Below are 22,808 nucleotides of genomic sequence, written 5' to 3'. Positions count from 1 at the left end.
TTGCATATAAAACTTTTTGCTGTACTATTGGCCAGTATATTTACATGCTTAGACCTATAGAAATCCAAGCAAAAGAGCCCATCTGTCAACTGAATTGACCTTTGGTATTACCTCTCTATCTCTGTCTCTCTCTCTCCCCCCACCATCCCACCCCCTCCACACGCACGCACACAAGTGCACGCACAGTTAAGATTTTTATTTTTTTAATTAAAAAAAAATTTTTTTTTGACCGCACCACACAGCCTGTGGGATCTTAGTTCCCCGACCAGGGATCGAACCCATGCCCTCTGCATCGGAAGCGCGGATTCTTAACCACTGTATCTCCAGGGAAGTCCCAAGGTTTTTATTTTTTTTATTTATTTTATTTTATTTTATTTTTTTTGTGGTACGCGGGCCTCTCACTGTTGTGGCCTCTCCCGTTGTGGAGCACAGGCTCCGGACGCACAGGCTCAGCGGCCATGGCTCACGGGCCCAGCCGCTCCGCGGCATGTGGGATCTTCCCGGACCAGGGCAAGAACCCGTGTCCCCTGCATCGGCAGGCGGATTCTCAACCACTGCGCCACCAGGGAAGCCCCCAAGATTTTTAAATTAAAGTTTGAAGGACAAATGTTACTTGTTATTGAAAGACTAAATGTGATGATGAAAACAAAATTTTTGTGGGGAGAGCAGACCATGCCGAGACTTATTTAATCTTCAGTACTTCTATTTAGTTTGTTTTCTTCCTTCTTGATTTAGTTTTCACTGCCTAAAAGAACAGTTTCATAAAAATGTTCCAGTTCTAGGAAAAGAGGATGATAATTTTTATAAACTGGAAAAGAGCTATAAGTAAGATTTTTGCCCTGAGGAACTAAATCGTTTAATGAACTCTTTAATATGTATTTGCCATCTGTTTTTTATATTCTTAGTACAAAATATAAAGAAATTTTATATTTATAAAATAAAATGTTTTATTTATCGTTATTGTGCGGCTTAAAGTGCCACATGAAAGTTATTTGAATCTATTACTGATATCTAAAATCTACAATATGGGTACAAAAGTGGGATCCTAGAATTGAGATATAAATATATATTTCATAGCTTTTGTATATAATATATACATATATATTATATATGTATATAGTTTTATATAGTATATGGGTCTATATCGATGCCTTGAACTGAGAAATGAAAAAGAGTCTACAAAGTGAAAGCAGTAGAAACATGACTCCATATTTACTTATACTTTTCAGTGCTTATAGAATATACTTTGATTATGAATAATACTGCTCTCAAGTATCTTCTGATAAAATGTCAACTGTTCATAAAGAACATAGAATTTCATAAAGGAATTGTTCCATTAGGAACAGTTAAGAGGGCTAGTTAATTCTCAAAAGTTTGACATCTTACCATGAGGCAGATCTATGTTTTACCCTGAAATCCTAGAAAACAGATTTTTTTTTTCTTTTCCCTTTCTTTCTGTTACCTTCTCTTTTTTTCCCTCCTTACTTTTCAATACTCGACACTTCCTCCCTTCTATTCCCTACCTTTTCTTTCCATTCTTTCCTTTTAATGACCTCTTTTTCCAGAGGTCCCATCTCATGTTATTTGTGTAAAACGGGCACTGAATATATTGCTCAATAGCAATTGCTTTAGGATTGGGTCCAAGATGGCTCTTGCAGTTGTTTCATGACTAAGTTTACAATTATGTTAGACTGGCTCTTCAGGCTCTGGGCAATCATTTTTGCTTATTCGGATCTCAAGATCCAAAGCAGTGTATTTTATCAATATTGGGATTTTTAAGTTGACCCAGTGCATTCTTTCCTACCGATGTTCAGAAACAGTTGAGAAACAGAGACTGACATGATCAGGTTTCATGTGGGGAAGGGCACTCTGTAGCAGTGGTTAGAGAGATTTAGAGCCAAGGCTGGAGAAAGGGTGATCATTAGTAGACTGTAACAGTAAATCAGAGGAGAAATGCTAAATGATTAGGACCTGAACCAGTTTGGTATGATTGGAGAAAACAGGACAGATATACAAGAGGGTCCCTTAGGATATGTCCCTTTGGGTGTGGGAGTTGAAAGAAAGGAAGGAAATGAATTGAAACCCTTGGGTAATCTAGGTTAACTGCCAAGTTTCTAGCTGGATGACTGGTAGACAGTGGTCCTATTCTGCTATGTAGAAATTATAGAAATTATAGAAGTAAAAATAGAATTTAGTGGACTTCCCTGGTGGCGCAGTGGTTGAGAATCTGCCTGCCAATGCAGGGGACACAGGTTCGATCCCTGGTCCGGGAAGATCCCACATAACGCGGAGCAACTAAGCCCACGCGCCACAACTACTGAGCCTGTGCTCTAGAGCCCACGTGCCACAACTACTGAAACCCGTGTGCCTAGAGTCCGTGCTCTGCAACAGGAGAAGCCACCACAATGAGAAGCCCGCGCACCGCAACAAGAGTAGCCCCCCGCTTGTGGCAACTAGAGAAAGACGGCGCCCAGCAACAAAGACGCAACTCAGCCAAAAATAAATAAATAAACAAATAAATAAAATTTAATTAAAAAAAATAGAATTTAGGGAGAAAAATAATGTGTTAGATTTTGAACATAATGATTTTAGGGGGAAATAATTTCAAACTTGCAGAAAAGTTACAAAAATAATATTAAGAACATCCATGTACCCTCACTCCAGATTCACCTGTTGTTAACCATTTGTCCTCAAATGCTTTATTATTCACTTGGTAAATGAATGTTTCTGTGTATATATTTATAAATACATATATACATATATGTGTATTCTTTTAATTGGACTATTTGAGAGTCACATTGACTATGTCATAGCCCTTTTAGTCCTAATTACCTTAGTGTGAATTTCCCAAGAATAAGGATAATGTCTTGCATAAAAGTCTAAAAAATCAGTAGATTTAACATTGTTGCATTACTTTAATCTACCATTTTCTGATTTTGTCAGTTGATCAAATAAGTGTCCTTTATAGCAAATTTCTTCCCCTTCAATACAGAATTTAGTCTGTGATCTTTTTTGGCATTTAAATGTCATGTCTTTAGTATCTTTTAATCTAGAATTATTCTTCAACCTTTCTTTGTCATTTATTATATTGGCATTTTTAAAGTATACAGTCATTCCCTTCCCTCCCTTTTTTTTTTAACAGTATATTCCTTATCTTGGGTTTATCTGATGTTTTCTTTTGATCAGATTCAGGTTATGCCTTCCTAGATGGATATTACATAAAGGTTGTGTCTTTCTTAGCACATCTTATCTGGAGGTACACAGTGTCCATCTGCTGTTTATTTGTGATATAAAATTTGACCACCTGTTTCATTGATTTCTCCACTGTGTTACTCTACTCCCTTACAACTAATAAGCAATCCGTGAGGAGATACTTTAAGACAATTAAAATATCCCACTCTTCATCAAAATTTCATCTGCTATATGTAGGATCCATTGATGATAGCTTGCTTGAACCATGGTTCTAAAATGATGGTTTTTTCTAACTCCAGAACTCCTACTTTTACCAGTCATTACTCAGCATCCTACTGTAATAAGAGCCCTTTTATTTATCTATATATATTATTAGTTATTAAACTCATGGATTCCTATTTTTTCCCTGATGATTAATAATTCATTACTGTTCTTAAATATTTTGGCCTTTAAATTGTCTCAAATCTCACCAATGGGACCCTCTTTTTTTTTCATGCTGCCTCCTTTCCTTTTTCATGCCCCCATCACTTTTTTTTAATCACTTCATTATTTTCATCATTTATAAGACAACTCATCATTTATCTTCTCTGCCCAGCCTAGAGTCAGTCATTTCTCCCAGAAACCCTGGCCCCTCTGAGTGGGGAATGGGGAATGACAGTAGGAACCAAGGTCTGGACACACAGTAGGTACGTTGCTACTTGATGTCTTTACTTCTGAGCCCTGTGAGGGGACAGAGCTAGAAAATATGTCTATATACGTACACTCGTACGTATGTATATACACATTTGCATGCATATGCTCATGGATATATGTTTGGACCTGGATGTATATTTTAGCATATGAGTTCACACTGATTTCTCCAGTTCTCCCTTCTCCTGTAGTGAGAACATGGGCTCCTAACAGTACCAACATTCTTACGCATTTGCTCTAAATGAGTATCACCTAAAATAGTTTCAGAATTGTTTCATCGATACCACTACAAAAACCAAAAAAAAGCAACACTCCATTTTTGTAGGTAAAAAAATTCATTGGTTTCTTGTTTATCCTTCTGATTTTTCTTTTGTTAATGATGAGCAGATATGTATGTTTTTTGGTTTTTTTAAAATAAATTTATTTTACTTATTTATTTTTGGCTGCATTGGGTCTTTGTTGCTGCATGCGGGCTTTCTCTAGTTGCGGCGAGCGGGGGCTACTCTTTGTTGTGGTGCGCGGGTTTCTCACTGCGGTGGCTTCTCTTGTTGTGGAGCACGGGCTCTAGGCATGCGGGCTCAGTAGTTGTGGCTTGCGGGCTCTACAGTGCAGGCTCAGTAGTTGTGGCACACGGGCTTTGTTGCTCCGCAGCATGTGGGATCTTCCCGGACCAGGGCTCAAACCCGTGTCCCCTGCGTTGGCAGGCAGATTCTTAACCACTGCGCCACCAGGGAAGCCCTATGTTTTCTTATTTCACTTTTTTCTAACACAGAAGGTAGCATACTGTCTATATAAGTACTTGGGCACATAGTGATTTTCACTGAAAAATATACCCTGGAAATCACTCCATATCAATTCATAGAGATTGCCATCATTCTTCTGTGTATGTATGCCAGTTTATTCATCCTGTCTTCTGTGTTTGGCTATCCAGGTAATATTTTGCAATTTTAGAGTGCTGCAGTGAATAACCTTGTGCATATGTCTTTTTCTGTTGTTGGAGGTGTATCTTCAGGATTAATATAGGAGCGGGTTTATTGGGTCAAAGGGTAAATGGATGTGTATATAGTTTCACTAGATGTCACCAAATTCCCTTTCACTGGTGTTGTACTGTTTTGCATTCCCACCAGCAATGTATATGAGACTGCCTATTTTTCCACAGCGTTACCAAGAGAGTATATTGTCAAGCCTTTGAGTTTTGCCAATCTGAAGGGCAAAGAAATAGTATCTCAGTGTAGTTTTAATGTGTATTTTTCCTGTGAGTTGCGTTTATATCTTTCAGATCTGTAAGAGCCATATATAGATATGTGGGGATATTTATACATGTCTTTTTCCATTTTTCGCTAGGATTTTTGGTCTTTTTTTCCTTCAGTTATTAAGGTCTTTGTATATTAGGGATATTAGCTCTTTACCTGTAATGTATATTTGGAAATATATCTCCCAATGTTTTCATTTGTCCTTCGACTTTGCTTATGGTGTTTTTTTTTGCCATTCAAAGATTAAAAAAAAATTTATATAGTCAAATTTATAATTGATTTCTTCTATTGCCCTGGCATTTTTGAGTTTTAATTAGAAAACATAATGAATTTGGTGTATTTCACAGTGAAGGAATGAGGTAGTAATCTATACCAGAGAAACAGAGATAATTCTCTGTGTCCTGTTTCTCACTGACCCACAATTTTACATTTTAAAGCCCGAACCATAATAATCTGGTATTTCATACATAGAATATGCCAATATAGTTATTTTACTTTTAACTTTTTATTACAGAAAATTTTAAACATCCATAAAATTAACACTTATATATACCTATCATATAGCTTCAGTATAGCTTTTAAAGCTACTGGGCCAAATGATCTAGATTTATAGGTTTTCAGTTATCTTTTGAATTATCTTTGTAAAGAGGGAAGTTTGGACTCTCTTAGTCGGCTTTGGCCAACTGGCCTCCCAAGCTCTCTGGCCTCTTTTCAATGATCTTGACACCAGACCTGACCTCTTTCAGGCTTCTGTAACTCCACCATCTCCACAAATCTGAAGTGTATAGAAAAAAGGTGAGAAAGATAATAAGTCAGAGAGTAGTAATGTTGCCATGGATCAGTGGAGTAACTCAAGAGAGGTCCACTTGATTGATGCATTAAAAGGTATATCTCTTATTTCAGGTCAAAGTAAACACTGTTTACTGTGTTCATATATATTTACATATATAGTGTATTTATGTTTTTCGTGGTTCAATGTTATTAGAGTAGAACCAGCAAACATCTTTTATCAGTGCATCTAAGAAGATAACCTACAGACATTTGCTACTAGAATGTAAACATAACACAGAAAACACTCAAAAATTCTAACTTGCTTAATGGAATTTTCTTTGTACTGCAGTTATTTTAAACTGAAATTATATTTTCATTTGATAGCCTCCATGGGAATTGTTTTATTAATTCAGTATATTCATTTTCAGTTTATCAAGAGGCCATGATTAGTGTCAGAGAATGACTGGAGATGACAAAAGCTCTGGGATTCTTCATTTCATTTTAGTTTAAGGGCCTGTATCCTATTTGGAACAACATTCTTGATACATCAAAACCCAGTTGAGTTACAACTTTAGAGTTTTAGAATAGCTTTCTCTTCTCCTCAGGTAGAAGCCAAATAGTCACTTGCCAGTAATCACATTCTGAGAATATCACTGTTCTTTTAAAAATACTTTAACAGAGGCAGGAAGGAAAATCAGTAAATTCTTCATCTAATGACTTAAATAATTTGCATAAGTAAAGTCCACATTTGGTTTCTTTTTTTCACTGAGGATAACAATGGTAGTGGTCATGGCAAGACAGAAAGCTTTCTGGCAAGAAGTGGATGAAGAGGACTGATAATAATCACAGGGGAATGTTGCTGCATGTGTCTGTATTCACTGTTTTTCCTCTGCCCATTTCTGTGAACTTGCCTCAATGGACTAAATGTTATCTTTTGCTTGTATTTTGCATTTCTTGACTTGTCCTTTTTGTCTTTCTGTTTTGCTTTAGTTTATGATGTTTTTCGTCCCTCTTCTAAAATTACAGCTTGTCCACAAAAAGGTGGTCTTTTCATCCTATCCAGCATGATGTTAAAACATTTTTATGATTAATATCTACCCCTAAATATATGACAAGGCTCTACTTTTGTGAATTAGGAACATCAAATGTAATTTCAAGATTAAGTTTATTATGAAATAAATTCTTTATTAGTTTTTGGAAAATAGTAGCATTTCTTATTAGAAAATAGCATGTTAAGTGATTGGTTTTGTGCTGCTTGCCAAAAGCACGTAAGACCTTTTCTCCTAGTTCCTGTTAATTGAGGTTTGCACACTTAAAGTTTCTACTGCCGGACTTCCCTGGTGTTGCAGTGGTTAAGAATCTGCCTGCCAGTGCAGGGGACATGGGTCCGAGCCCTGTTCCGGGAAGATCCCACATGCTGCGGAGCAGCTAAGCCCGTGTGCCACAACTACTGAGCCTGCGTGCCACAACTACTGAAGCCCACACACCTAGAGCCTGTGCTCCGCAATAAGAGAAGCCACCACAATGAAAAGCCCGCGCACTGCAACGCAGAGTAGCCCCCCCTCGCCACAACTAGAGAAAGCCCACTTGGAGCAACAAAGACACAACGCAGCCAAAAATAAGTAAAATTAAATCTTAAAAAAAAAGTTTCTACTACCAAGAAATTATATAGTTTCGATTATTAAAAATTTACATGCACATATTTTCTCTTGGGAGTCCCATTTTTAACCAAGTTTAAAGAGAGAGTTGTCCATGTGGAAATAGAAACAAAGTAAAAATAGACAACTGAAGACTCCAAGCCTGCAATGAACTTAGCTTTTATTTCCATGCAGTATTTCTGAGTTTAGCTTGTCTTGAATGCCAGGTTCTTTCTATAAAAACAAAAATGCATTTCTTTGGGTTAATTTATAAGCTTCTTTTTTAGTATGGCCAGTGGAGTTGGATGCTTGATCTTAATGTTAGCTATATATCTTGAAGGTAGTACTGCATCAGTTTTTCTTGATCTGAAATTTTTGTTGCGATAGGCTTAGGTATAATTAAATTTTGTGTTTCACGAGTAATATTGAATCTTAAATGCTTTAATTTTTAAAAATCTGGTAAAATACATAACCTAAAATTTACCGTTTTAACCACTTTTAAGTGTACAATTTAGTGATATTATATATATTCCAAATGTTGTCTAACCATCACCACTATCTATTTCCAGAGCTTTTTCATCATCCCAAACAGAAACTCTGTTCCTATTAGGCAATAATTCCCCATTCTCCTTTCTCTTTACCCCTGGTAACCTCTATTTCTGTCTCTATGAATGTCCATATTCTAGATATTTTATGTGTGATCATACAAAATTTGTCCTTCTTTTTGTGTCTGACTTATTTCACTTAGTATGTTTTCAAGGTTCAATCCATGTTGTAGCATATATCAGAACCTTATTCCTTTTTATGACTCAGTAATCTTCCACTGTATGTATATACCACATTTTGTTTATTCATTAATCTATTGACAGCACTTTGGTTATTCCCACCTTTTGCTATTGTGAAATCTGCTGCTATGAACGTTGGCTCACAAGTACCTGTTAGAGTCTCTGCTTTCAGTTCTTCTACACACACACACACACACACACACACACACACACACACAGGAGTGGGATTGTTGAGTCATGTGTGTGGTAACTCTGTGGTTAATTTTTTGAGGAACTGCCATACTGTTTTCCATGGTGGCTACACCATTTTACATTATCACCAGCACTACACAAGGATTCTAATTTCTCCACATCTTCGCCAAAACTTGCTATTTTTTTATAATAGACATCCTAGTGGATGTGAAGTAGTATCTCATTGTGGTTTTGATGGGCATTTTCTTGCTGACTAATGATTTTGAGCATTTTTTCATGTGCTTATTGACTGTATACCTTCTTTGGTAAAATGCCTGTTTAAGTGTCCCCTGCATCGGTAGGCGGGCTCTCAACCACTGCGCCACCAGGGAAGCCCCAATTGGGTTGTCTTTTTGATGTTCTTTATATATTCTGGATATTAAACCCTAGTCAGAGATGTAAGTTGCAGATATTTCTCCTTTCTGTGGATTGTCTTCACTCTTTAGATAGTTCCATTTGATGCACAGAAGTTTTTAACTTTGATGAAGTCAAATTTATTTGTTTTTCCTTCTGATGCCTGTGGTTTTGGTGTCATATTTAAGAAACCGTTGCTAAATCCAAGGTCATGAAAAATTGCTCTTATGTTTTCTTGTACGACTTTTATAGTTTTAGCTTTCAGATTAGGTCTGTGGTCCATTTTAAGTTTATTTTTGTATGTGGTGTAAGGTAAGAGTCCAACTTCATTTTTTTTGCATGTGGATTTCCAGTTTTCCCATCACTTTTTTTTTTGTTTTTTAAGTCCTTTCCCTATTGAATGGTCTTGGCCCCCTTGTAGAAAATCAAATGGGCATATATGTGAGAGTTTATTTTGGGGCTCTCTGTTCTATTCCATTGGTCTATATGTCCATACTTATGCCAGAACAATGTTGTTTTGATTACTATATCAAATGTTTTATTTTTAACTGACTTATAATTCTTTTTTTTTTTTTTTTTTTTTTTTTTTTTTTTTTTTTTTTGCGTTATGTGGGCTTCTCACTGCTGTGGCCTCTCCCGTTGCGGAGCACAGGCTCCAGACGCGCAGGCTCAGCGGCCATGGTTCATGGGCCCAGCCGCTCCGCGGCATGTGGGATCTTCCCAGACTGGCGCTCGAACCCGCGTCCCCTGCGTCGGCAGGCAGACTCCCAACCACTGCGCCACCAGGGAAGCCCTGACTTACCATTCTTAATGTGTGCCTTTTAAAAGGTTTCTAATATATCTTTAAATTTTGCACTTAATAGTCTCATTTAATTGATAGTACTCCAAAAAGAACTGTAAATATCAACTTTATAATGAGTTCTGCTGGATTTAGGTTACCAGGAAAAATAATATTAAAGCAAGCAATTGGGGTTATTTAATTGATATTGCACTTTCTTTGGAAATTAGAAGGAAAAGCATAAAGACAAAAAATGAAAACGTTAATTGTATTTGCTCACAGAAAGAATAAAAAGAATGGGAAAGACCAATTATTCACATAATCTATTAAGTGATCCTTTAATTTCATGTTAAATGTCAATTTTATTTTAGTTCTGGAAGTAATCTACTTAATGAAACTCTTCAGGAATTTCATAAAATATTGGCATTTTGTAAGGAACATTTTCAATAAGGAACTCGTAATGACTCTTAATTATTAAGCCAGAATCAAATAACTGTTTATTAGGCTTTTTTTTTTTTATGTTACAAATATCCAACTTAATTTTGGTCCTTTCAGACTGCAACAAAGATTAGAAAACTTGAACATCAGCTGTTATTTTCCTGCTCTGCTGATATACAAATTTTATTTTCATCAGTTTTTTCAGAGTAGGTTTGTATCCCCTTCCCTTAAAAGAATATTCCCCCCAATATTTTAACTATAGTTCTTAAATAAATTATTTGGGATTTAGAACCATGAAATAAAAATATTTTGTAACAAGAATACTGGGCTATAAATTAAAAGCAAAAGCCTCTAAGAAAGTAAATTTAACCTCTTTAAAGTTTGTTATAAAGTAATTAATTCTGTTCCATACATTAAAAAGATACCCCTCCTCAATAACTCAATTGATTACTTTCACTTTTTTTCTAATAGGTCTCACAATTTTTTAAAAGTTGTATAATGGCCAGTCTTGTTCTATCTATATCCTCATACACTTATTCTACCCCTGAATTATTTTGAAACAAATCCCAAACATCATTTCATCAGTAAATATTTTAGTAGTTGTGTGCGTGCGTGCATGTGTGTGTGTGTGTATGTGTGTGTGTGTGTAGGAACAGACTGCTAGTATATAGTTTAGGGCAAATCCATTCAATAAATAATTTTTGAATTTCTACTGTGGTCAAGATGCAGTGGGGGATAGAAAAATGTTGAAGTCATCATCTCTGTCCTAGAGGAGCTTACTTTATAGCTTAGAGCCAGTTCCTAAGTTGAAAATTTATGGGCACTGAAGTCCTGAAGAATTTGAGTCCAGCCTTAGAAAAACTAAATAGAACTCTTGAGCCAAATAAGAACAGTGAGCTATATTCTGACATACCTGACTCACATACTCAAGGAGAGGTAATGCCATATCCTTTTAGTCCTTTTATCTTAAAAGGGGAAAAAATAAAACTGTACTTGATATCAGCAATAAAAAAATGTTAGAAATATATAGAGTTGGGCTTATCAGTTATAAATGACTTAAAATTTTAGGTTACGTGAATTAGAATGATGCAAAACCACTTATGCTTTCATCATATTGACTTTATAGCTCCTTTTTTTTTTGGACAGTCATAATTTTAAAATTCATTTCCATTTTCAGAATGTACTGGTGATTTTTATTAATTTAGAAGGTATACAATATATACCAATTAAGATTTTTCTTTTATTTGTTCAAAATATTTTTATAGTACTGTACTTTTCCTTTTTTAGAGCTTTGAGATGTTGATGACATTTACTTTCAAATATAATCCCAAAGTTCTGTTTTTGTACCTTTTTAATGTCTATTGATTTCACCTACTACTTTTTCTCTTTCTTGTTGCTAACATTTTTCAGGCCATCATCCTGCCTAAACTGAATGGCTGCAATCTCCTCTTTTTAAAATAATTTTTAAAATATTTTATTTATTTATTTATTTGGCTGCGCCGGGTCTTAGCTGCAGCACAGGGATCTTTAGTTGCGACATGCACGTGGGATCTAGTTTCCTGACCAGGAATCGAACCCGGGCCCCCTTCATTGGGAGCGTGGAGTCTCAGCCACGGGACCACCAGGGAAGTCCCTGCAATTTCCTCTTAACTGTCTGCACTAGAAAGAGCTCCTTTGGAGCCCTTTTCCATACTGCAGCCAGAGTCCTCTTTGTAGAATGCAAATCTAATTTTCGTACTCTTCTTTTGGAAATTCTCAGTGCCTCCCTACTGCCTTTAGATAAAGCCCAGAGTATGGTATATCACACATTTCTTTACCCAGTTGGAGCTTATATGTCCAGTCCCTTCAGGTGTTGTCTCTTGTGCTTTCCTCACCGCTTATGTGTAGATATTTATACCCATAACCATTCTTGCCTCCTGCAACAACTTCTCCTCATCTTCCTCTCTCTTCTTTTGAAATCTGGTATTATGTGCTGGGTATACAGGTAGGATCTTGTTAGTTACCTTTTAAAAGCACTTTTACCTTATTACCAGCCTATTTAATTTCATCCCCTCTGTGATACATATAGTGTCTTATTTGTTCTCTGTATCTTTGGGGCCTGGTGACTGGGACATAATAGGCACAGATTGATATTTATTGCATAAATGAATGAATGAATGAATGTTACCTATCCGTATGATATGTTACCCTAAAGCTTAAAAAAAATAAACAAGCATTTATTATCTTATAGTTTCTGTAGGTCAGCCATTCAAGAGTGGTTTAGCTGGGTGGTTCTGGGTTGGAATCTCTCATGAGGCTGTAGTCATCAAGATGTTGGTCAGGGCTATTGAAGGTTTGACTGGAGCTCTCCATAGGGCTGCTTGGGTGTCCTCATGACATGGAAGTCAGCTTCCTTCAGCGCAGGTGATCCAAGAGAGATAACAAGGAGGAAGCCACAGTGCCTTTTATAACATGATCACACAGTCACTGCCATTACATTCTGTTCTGTCACTAAATTTAACTCAATTAAGAAGAGACTCAACCTTTGAAAGGAGGAGTATCAAAGAATTTGTGGCTATATTTTACAACTAACCACCGCAGAGTGGAACAGTAATTTATGATTCTCCCTTGGACGTGACCAAAATAGGTCATTTTCCCTCCTTTTGAAATGCATTTGTTCAAATGGAAATAAATTTAAAATGTATGCCTTTAAAATATTTTATTTTTTTTAACTTTTTATTTTATATTGGAGTATAGTTGATTAACAATGTTGTGTTAGTTTCAGGTGTACAGCAAAGTGATTCAGTTATACATATATCTATTCTTTTTCAAGTTCTTTTCCCATTTAATATTTTACTTATTTTTGATGATACAGAGTAACTAGATTGCACATAAATACAGTTACTTAAATGAGCTAATTTTCTAAATATTCTTAATTTTATTGTAGCTCTTTCACTTAGATTCTGGAAATAAAATAAGAAAGTCATCTAAGTTTTATATTGTCTGTAAAATGAATGTGACACAGTATTCACTGCTTTAAGGCTTATTGTAGGTCTTCAAAAAATCAAACACATCTATCTGTGAGCCATATTTACATAATTTTAAGAGAAAATGATAATCTTTTAAACTTGTAGCTTAAAACAGCTTAAGTTAATTGTACAAAAATTAGTCTTTTTAGCCTAATATATATAACTTGCTCATTCAAGAAAAATTGGAGTCCCTAATATGTGCCGGCATTTTACTAGGTGCTGGGTATGTACCGGTGAATAGACATATTTTTTCTACTTGGAGTTCGTCTGTTGGAGAGCAGATAATAGATAAATAGATATCTATGGAGGAAATAAAGAAAGCAAAGTGACAGAGGACTGTGGGAAGACAGATACTTCCACATTGTTAGAAAAAGATTGTCAGGGGAAGTGACCTTGAAGCTGAAAACTGAAGGAGTTATCCTTGCCAGGAGCTGTAACGCCCTGCAGTGTGAACAGTTGGTATATGAGGAGTTGAAAGGATGCCTGGAGATGTCCAGCGGGGGAAAGTGGAATGAAGTTTGAGAGGTAGAAAGCGATCATATTATCTAGTTTAAGAGTCCATGATAAGCAATATGGATTTTATTCAGCATATTGAAAACCATTGAAGGATTTTGAAGTTATGATTTGTGCTAACCCCCTCGCCCCCCAAAGAAAGACTTTTTGCCTGCAAAAAAAAGAGAAGAGAGAAGAAGTGGGAAAATGGTAAGGAGGTCATTATATTGATAGTAGTCCACATGAACAATGATGGAGGTTTGTTCTAGGGTGATGGGAGAGAAGAGGATGGGTTTGAGGTCTAGTCTGTAGGTAGAACCAATGGGACTTAACATGGAGTGTGAGGGAGAAGGAACGTATGGACAATACTCAGGTTTTTGACTTGAGCAGACCAGTGAATGGTAATATCCTTAAATGAGATTGGAGCTCAGTGAGAAGGAAAATTGGGTTTATTTTTGACAATGTTAATTTTGTAATGTCTGCAAGTCATTTGGTGGACATGTCAGATGCCAGACAGTTATGCAGTTCTGGAGCTCAGAGGTTTGAGAGGAGATATACAGATGGTATTTAATGTTGTGGAATGGTTGAGATCCTTTCTAGGGAGGGAATGCCCTGGGAACTCCAGCTTTTAGAATTTGCATGTGTGGGCAACATTCTTGCTTTATTTTGTGAAACAACAAAAGACAAAACTACAGCACAGAAAATTTGGTTTATTTCTATCTAATATATATTGAAGATATGTATGCTTTCTTTCCTTCAATTTGACAGTAGTGTAGTATATGAGAAAAAAGTTTAAAGCTCCACCCAGCCACTTGTTGAATGAATAACTAAGCCACTTACTAGCTGTATGACTTTGGAATTTTACCTCTCTAAATAAGCCTGTTTCCTTATCTGCTAAAGGAAGTAAGAGGAGAGTTATTTTGAAGATTAAATGAATTAATTTATCCAAAGCACCTAGGACAGTGTCTGGTACATAGTAAATACTCAATATTCTTTATTTTCCCTTTCCTTGCTTTTAATTTGTTTATATGTGTGTCTGTGAGCAGGCGAGCCACTCTGAAACAGGTGTTATATTTAATGCCATTCCCCCTGTTCTCATATAGTGTTAGAAAGGTAGATATAGACATGTAACACATAAATATATGGGTGTGTAGCATAGTTTCTTAAATATCTGAAAACTGTTCTTTGCTAAATGTTCATACACTGTTTTTGTCCTGCTTTTCTTAGACTGTCATAACTCTGCTGCCTTCAAAGAAGGTTATCTCTTAAATAATGAAATACTAAGATAAAGGTTTGTTTTGAAATATGAAGTCTAATGAGCATGAGAGTGAATTAAAACAGTATTATAGGGCTTCCCTGGTGGCGCAGTGGTTGAGTCCGCCTGCCAATGCAGGGGACACGGGTTCGTGCCCCGGTCTGGGAGGATCCCACATGCCGCGGAGCGGCTGGGCCCGTGAGCCATGGCCGCTGAGCCTGCGTGTCCAGAGCCTGTGCTCCGCAACAGGAGAGGCCACAACAGTGAGAGGCCCGCATACCGCAAAAAACAAAAACAAAAACAAACCAGTATTATAAAAATTTTCACTCTTATGTATTAAAGCTTTGTAATTATTAACATAGTTTTCAATTGCATATTAAATTGTTCGTTGTCAGATATAAAATTGGATAATCTAATACTTTGAAGGCAAAAATATAGTGTTAAATTTGAATCTATGAGGTCTGCTTCTAATTCATCCTTTCCCTCCCTCCCTCCTTCCTGCTCTCTTTGTCTCTTCCCTTTCTCTCCCTCCCTCCTTCCAAGTGAAAGCAGTGACTCAAACTCTCTTCATGTATGCTCTGCTGTGGAAAATTCTCTAGAGGTGTCCCTTTGCTTTGAAATAAGTGATCATGTGTTTAATATCAAAAGGAAAACATGTATTCCATATGTGTTATTTCAGTTTTCTGTCACCTAAATGTACCCAATACAGCTACCAATGTTTGGGAAAGACCAACATGCATTGTACAGTGGGACTTACAGTAGAACTCCTTCTTATCTAGTGCCCTACATGTGGGACAGCCTGCAAAACCTTAGTCCTTTGTTCTTTATTAATACTTCTTGGTACTTATAGATATTGGCACAGTATTACAGAGAAACCCCTTGTGCCTTCAACTACCCTGTGATAAGAAATCCCGTTTAGTAGATTTATCACAACCTAATTACCTTTCGTTTATGAATTTAAATCATTGTAGGATGATGTACTATATTTTATCAACTCTAAGATACACTTTTTTCTCATTTGCAGAATTTTGAAACTAGAATAATCTTACAGTAGATATAATAGGAAGTTATTTTTTTTTTAATTGGCAGTGTTTTGTCTTGGTGGTACATAAAATAACAATAGTCTTATAATTGATGGTAACTTGGATTTGATGAAATTTGGTAGCCCTTCGACTGCAAGTCTCTAGCCATAGAATGCATTTGATATTAATTAATGCTTATGTATGTAAAGTAAGAATCAATTTTTTAAGATCTGATCATGTTTTTTACATTTGTTTTCTACTTGATTTGTTGAGTATAACACAAGAGGTCAGCAAACTTTTTCTGTAAAAGGCCACAATGTAAATATATTAGGCTTTGTGGGTCATACAGTCCCTGTTGCAGCTGTTCAACTCTGCTGTTCAACAAAAGCAGCTTTAGACAATACATATGAAAATAGTTATGTTGCAATAAAACTTTATTTACAAAAACAGGCTGTGGGCCAAATTTGGCCCTTGAACTGTAGTTTGCCAGTCCATAGCAGAACATTGTAATGATCAAACAACTTCTCGAACGTTCACTCCCCAAAATATGACTTCTGGATCATCTTTGAGACTTTGCGCGTGTATTCTATACCTAAAATTTTCTTTTTGTTTCTTTTGGTTGTTTGATCTATTCCATCTGTCTGTGTCTAAATCAGGGTGATCATACTTAGGTTCATGAACCAGTAGATATTTTGTCTTTGTCCATGTGAGTGATCTTTGATTCAGATTTGTTACCCACTCTAACAAATTATTTGCCAGTTTGTGCAGTGAAAAGCTATTAACAGATTAATGAGTCAGATTTTTAAATACTGTGCCTGAGAATAATAGTTTATTTTAATTCAATCCTCTGCCTTGCTTGTCAGAGTTGGTATCAGAAAGTCAGCTGCCTTTGGATCCATGCTAATAAAGTTGAATCTGAGCGGTAACCTAATGAAGTTGAATATGAGAGGTAGCATAATAAAGTCATTAAGAGTACTAACTCTGGAGCCAGACAGCCTGATTAAATCTAGGCTCTACCACTTACTGGTCTTGTGACCTTGGGCTACTTACTTAACCTCTCTATGCCTCAGTTTCCTCTTCTTTAAAATGAGGATAATAACAGTACTTATAGGGTTGTTTTGAATATTAAATGAGTGCCTAGAACTTAACTGTCATAAATAAATAGGATTTTAAGCATAAGATATATGATCTTTAGAAATAATTCCATTACTATTGAATTTAATTGTCAGAATATTTGCAATTTAAAATGATAAATTAAAAGGAGCTCATAATGAGCAGGATTTTCTCTTTTTTTCCATGAACATATTTTAACTATCAGTGTTTTCTCTGTGTTTACCTCCATGGCAACATCCAGTATCTGGCTCTCAGTGAATGTTAATTAAATGAATGGGAATTTGAGTTTTTGTTTCAAGGTGCTGTTTTTCTAATTATTTTCCTAACTTTTATAAGACCCATCGTTTGTCTGATTTGGAGAGAGTAGTCTCTTGCTTGTTGAAAAACATGTGTTATATTTCACTATATTCTAAAAATCTGTGAATTGTTCCTAAGGCATTTCTGTAAGCCATTATTTCCCTCACTTTCAGTGCCTCCTAGTGATGTTTCTGATAGAGACTGCTATAACTATATACAAATATATTTAACTTTTGTTTGATCTCAGAATAGGCTGGGTTAATAACTGACATATTAAAATGGCTATGAAAAAAAGACTGACTAGTTCATTATATAGCAATCTTGGCTTCAGTTTTTCTTATGCCATAACTTGTGAGATATAAATTTATTTCAGTTTTTGGTAATAAGAAAATGCCTCTTCCATAATATTTCTATGCCTACCTGTATTTTCTTTATATAACTACCATTAGGTTTAACCATATAAAATTGCTGGTACTCTACCGTTTCTGACCTAACAAAAATCGCATTTTACATAACTCAACCTAATAGAAAGCAAGATTTTTTTCTAGTCTTATGCTGTTTGTAGTTTCATTTGATTTTAGCAGTTTGTGACTTCCATTCATTTAACAGCATAATAAACATATTTCATCTTTAACTTTTGATAATACACACCTTCCAGGAGGCTTTGAGAACTATATGTAAGTGGTTGGTTAGAAGCTATATGTTAAGCTTTTAATGTTCTGGCATCACGTAAAAGGCTTAACGCACATTATCTCTGATCCTGACAGTAGACCTGAAAGAGGAATTAATGTAAATGGCAGAGCTAGGATTTGATTTCATTCTAATGACCTAGTCTTGGAAGTTACATAGTGCAAACTCCCAGCATCCTGTTTGTTAGGAGTCCCCATTCAGGAGGAAGAGATAGGCTCCTCTTTTTTTTTTTTTTTTTTTATAAATTTATTTATTTATTTTTGGCTGTGTTGGGTCTTCTTTTCTGTGCAAGGGCTTTCTCCAGCTGCGGCGAGCGGGGGCCATTCTTCATCGCGGTGCGCGGGCCTCTCACTGTCGCGGCCTCTCGCCGTTGCAGAGCACAGGCTCCGGACGCACAGGCTCAGCGGCCATGGCTCACGGGCCCAGCCGCTCCGCGGCATGTGGGATCTTCCCGGACCGGGGCACGAATCCGTGTCCCCTGCATCGGCAGGCGGACTCTCAACCACTGCGCCACCAGGGAAGCCCTGCCCAAGAGTTTTAAAAGTACATTTCCCATACTAGAACATTATTTAGTAAAAAGATAAAAAGGTTAAGGGCGCCTTCCATAAAATCTGATCTTACGTTTCTATTCTCAACCCTGGGTGCCTGTTAGAATCAACTGGGGAACCTGTGAAAGCAATGCCTGGGCTCCAGCCCCAGAGATTTTGATTTGAATCGGGTGGGTCCTGGGCATCAGAATCTTTTTTCAAGGTCCTTAGTTTATTCTGATTGAATCAGGTTGAATCAGATTTGAATCAGATTTTCAACCAAGTTGAAAATCCCTCATGTATAAGGTCCAACCAGGTTGAAAATCCCTCATGTATAAAATAATTAGTGGACCTGGGCTAGCCAGGTCGAGTAAAATATTCTGAATTAAAGAGTAATTCATAATCTTTCCCCGCCCCTCTTTCCAGTTCGAGCCCAGATTTCAAGTCTTGAGTTAAAAATACCATCAGGGAAATGGGCCTTATTGTGCTCACACGTTCAGAACCTGTTATCCAAGGAATCCCCTAAAGGTCAGTGTATGGGAAGAGAATTTAGTGGGGTTTTGTTTTTAATCTTTACTACCATTAAGTTTATTGGCAAATTAAGATTGCACGTTACTTGTGAGTAGAAATGCCTTTTTTTAATTGACTAGATTTTTACTGCTATCATTATAAATTTGATTGATATAATACCATGTTTAGGAAATACAAATGTATCTTTGCATATTGTTTATTTTTAATAGGCTATTTAAATAAGCGTACATATAATATCTATCTTTGTGCTTATACACATGTAACATAGCTTTGCAAAGATATTCAAGAAATGAAAAACAATGATCGATTCTGGGAAGGCCAACTAGGGCCCAGTGGTGGGATACTTACTTTTACTGTATCTTCTTCTTTGCAGTATTTATTTTAACCCCAGACATATATTAAATTTCAGAAAATCTTTTTCAATGGATAGAAATGCTTTTTTAAAAAAAGTTTTACAAATATGCTTATAGTTTTTTCTATTTGGAAAATAGAAAATAACATCACATCATTTAAATTGAAGATCTCTGCTTATTATTTGGTACATTACCTCTTGTTTTGGATGTGTTATTTAGGTATATATCTGCTTTTTCCTCTCCTGAGCCCACATCCTGGGCTTTTATTTTGCTTTACATTTTCTCATGGCTCTTTTATTTCACCATAGCTAAATTTGTCTCTTTTTATCCGTCCTATTAGTTCTTATTCCTTTACTCTATTTCCTTACTTTGTCGATGACACTACCATTCTTCCAGTACCTCAGGCTAGAAATCTTACTCTTCTTTGTCTGTTCTGTTTGATCCCGAAAGACATCTCATTCTCAGATTGTTAATCCTGTATTGGTGACATTTTCCCATACCATTGCTCCTCACCCCTACCTCCACTGCCACTGCTTTTATCACTGAGGGATAATTAAAATATTCATTTCACACTTCACACTATGCTTAGAAATATATTGCTCTCCTGCTTAATGGGCATTTATTGTTATCCTAGTATGAAAGGCCTTTTATGACCTGCCCATGTCTACCTATTCTATGCAAACCTCATCTCCAGCTTTTCCCCACATTCACCCTGTGTTCCAGCTCTGCTAACCTACTAGAAAGACACAGCAGCATGTCTTGTGCCTTCTCTTCAGTATACATATGGTCTGTTTGCCAGAAATAAGGTCGGGCCTATTTGTCAGCTGAATGAACGCCTATTAAGTTTCCAAAGCAAAGTTCAAATGTCATTTTCTCTGTTGATCATCAAATGCTTCTTCCGTTGTGTTCTCATAGCATCTTGTTTACTTATTGTTTGTTATAGTAGTTATCACATTACTTCTGTGTCTTTAACTTAACTGTGAGATCCTAGAGGGTAGAACATGGTCTGTTTATCTTTGTTACTAACACTTAGCAGAGTACCTGGATGTAAGAAGTGTTAGAAATGGACAAGGAAATAAAAGTTAACACATACAAAATTTTGTACTGTTTATAATCACTTGAACTCACTAGTGCAATGTTTTTAATAACTTAGTAAGAGCTAAACTGAACTTTACATTTATGAAGAAAGGATTTATTTACTAAGTCAGATAACTGAGATTGAGGAAGATGTTTACCCATTTAAAAGAGCTGACATTTTTAAAGTACCTTTAGATGATTCAGAAGAATACTTTTTATGCAAATCGATTTATGGTAAGTACAAGACATTTTGACGGATTATTTAAATCAGAAACCAAAGTAAGCTTTTATTAACATAACCGGAGCTTATGTTCTTGAAAGTAATAATGCTATATTTACTTAACATATTCTGTTGTTTCGACGTTTACTTATTCTCTTTTCACTGCATATTCATTTGGATATCGATACCCATTTATTTGCCTTTTATCATTTCTTAGCATGAATATAAGTATCATAGTAGAAATTTACTATAGTTCACAATTTTATATTCCATTTAGATACTTTAGTATATATTTAAAATTGATTTTGTGCTAATTTTTTTGAACAAGAGTTATCAGTTTATAGATCTCAGTGGTTTGTAATTTCTCAGATTTTCAAATAGCAAAATCTATTGACTGAGATAGAAAATGTAGGAATTTAGAAATTTAAGTTCTGCCCATCTGTAGATGTACTACTCTTAATGGATGTTTAAATTTATCAATGGTAGATAGGTAAAGGATTTCCACTTAAAGATAAATAAGTGAAAGCATTTGTATTCTGTTCTCCTTCCTAATGCTAACTGGACATAACTAAAAGGATGAAGACTAGGGAAGAAATCTTTTAACTTTAGTGAAATGAGTAGAAAGCCACAATCCCAATCCTCAGACTGCAAGAAGAGCTGTAAACTTTAGAGCAAATTGAGGAAGTGCGCAAACATCTTAAACGTGGCACAGAGCTCTCCCAAAGTAGGTGGCATAGGGGCTACAGAGTGTGGCAGGCTTGGTGAGGCTGCAGGAAAAGACACAGATGTACTTTTTATGCAGAAAACAGTGGGAAGACACAGCAGAGTAGAGGAGACAGTGTACAGAGCTGTCGCCTTGGTATCAGTTGATTCAAAGTGGCTGAAGAGAAGTAAACACTGAATCACAGTACAGACAATCAACAGCTTAACACTTTCCCCCTCTCTCTCTGCTTTAGCCTTACTGGCTTCATTACAGTTATCCAACCATGCTAAGCACGTTCTTCCATCCAGCCTTTGATTTTGCTTGTCCCTCAGCCTGGAAAATTCTTCCCCTAGAAATCCTTACAGATTACTCTGTCATTCATTCAAGTTTCTGTTCTGGTGTTAACTCCTTCGGAAAGCATTCCTTGACTGTGCAGACTCAAGCAAGCAACCTGGGAATGTTCTATTTTCAAAGCTTACTTAGTTTTTCTTCGTAGCCATTACCATCAGACTTATGTATTGGTTTATTTTTTTCCCTCCTTCACTAGAATGTGAGCTCCCAAAGGACACATACTTCTTACTATGCCTATATTCCCCCTCTGTATTCTGAGGACCTAGAACACTGCCTGGCACATGGTGGTTGCTTAATAAATGAACACACAGGTCTTCCAGTAGGCAACAGTATGTACCCTGTACAAACTGGGGAATCCCACGTTGAGAGGCTTAAAGGACATCATCTCCCAATAGCAATAATTGGTCCCTATTTTGATCCTGATTCATATAAAATAACTGTAAAAAATGACATTTATAAAGTAATTGAACATTTAAACACTGGATACTTGATATTAAAGGATATATAGTAGCAGTATGAATCAGTCAGGATTTAGTTGCAGAGAACAAAATCCATTCTAGCCAGTTTAAGCAGAAAGATACTTATTACAGGGTATTTGTAGTTTATGAAGGGATAGAAAAGGCTGAAGAAACAGATTTTAGGCTCATGGTTGACCTTTTATAAACATCTCCTAGTGCTATACCACAGAGCTGGGCCTTCAGGGGAGCTGCTACTTTCTCTATGGATCAGGATACGGTTGCAAGGGTTAGCAAACTATGGCCAACAGGCAAAATCTGGCTTCAACAATTTATGTGTGTCCCTCCAGTTAAGAATGACTTTTGCATTTTTTTTTTTTTTTTTCGGTACGCGGGCCTATCACTGTTGTGGCCTCTCCCGTTGTGGAGCACAGACTCTGGACGCGCAGGCTCAGCGTCCATGGCTCACGGGCCTAGCCGCTCCGCGGCATGTGGAATCTTCCCGGACCGGGGCACGAACCCGTGTCCTCTGCATCGGCAGGCGGACTCTCAACCACTGCGCCACCAGGGAAGCCCTGCATTTTT

The 22,808-nt window shown here is 36.5% G+C and overlaps 1 protein-coding gene across 8 annotated transcripts in view; it reads left to right on the top strand.

Moving 5' to 3' along the window:
* The window catches only part of WDFY3 (WD repeat and FYVE domain containing 3), a 275,458-nt gene that overhangs the window by 54,610 nt on the left and 198,040 nt on the right, over window positions 1-22,808 (top strand). The gene's annotated exons all lie outside the window — the stretch shown is intronic.

The sequence above is a fragment of the Physeter macrocephalus genome, chromosome 7 (assembly GCF_002837175.3).
Source record: "Physeter macrocephalus isolate SW-GA chromosome 7, ASM283717v5, whole genome shotgun sequence".
NCBI classification, from domain to species: domain Eukaryota; kingdom Metazoa; phylum Chordata; class Mammalia; order Artiodactyla; family Physeteridae; genus Physeter; species Physeter macrocephalus.
Note: the sequence above shows the minus strand (reverse complement) of the source record. Positions and strands in the feature narration are given on the sequence as shown.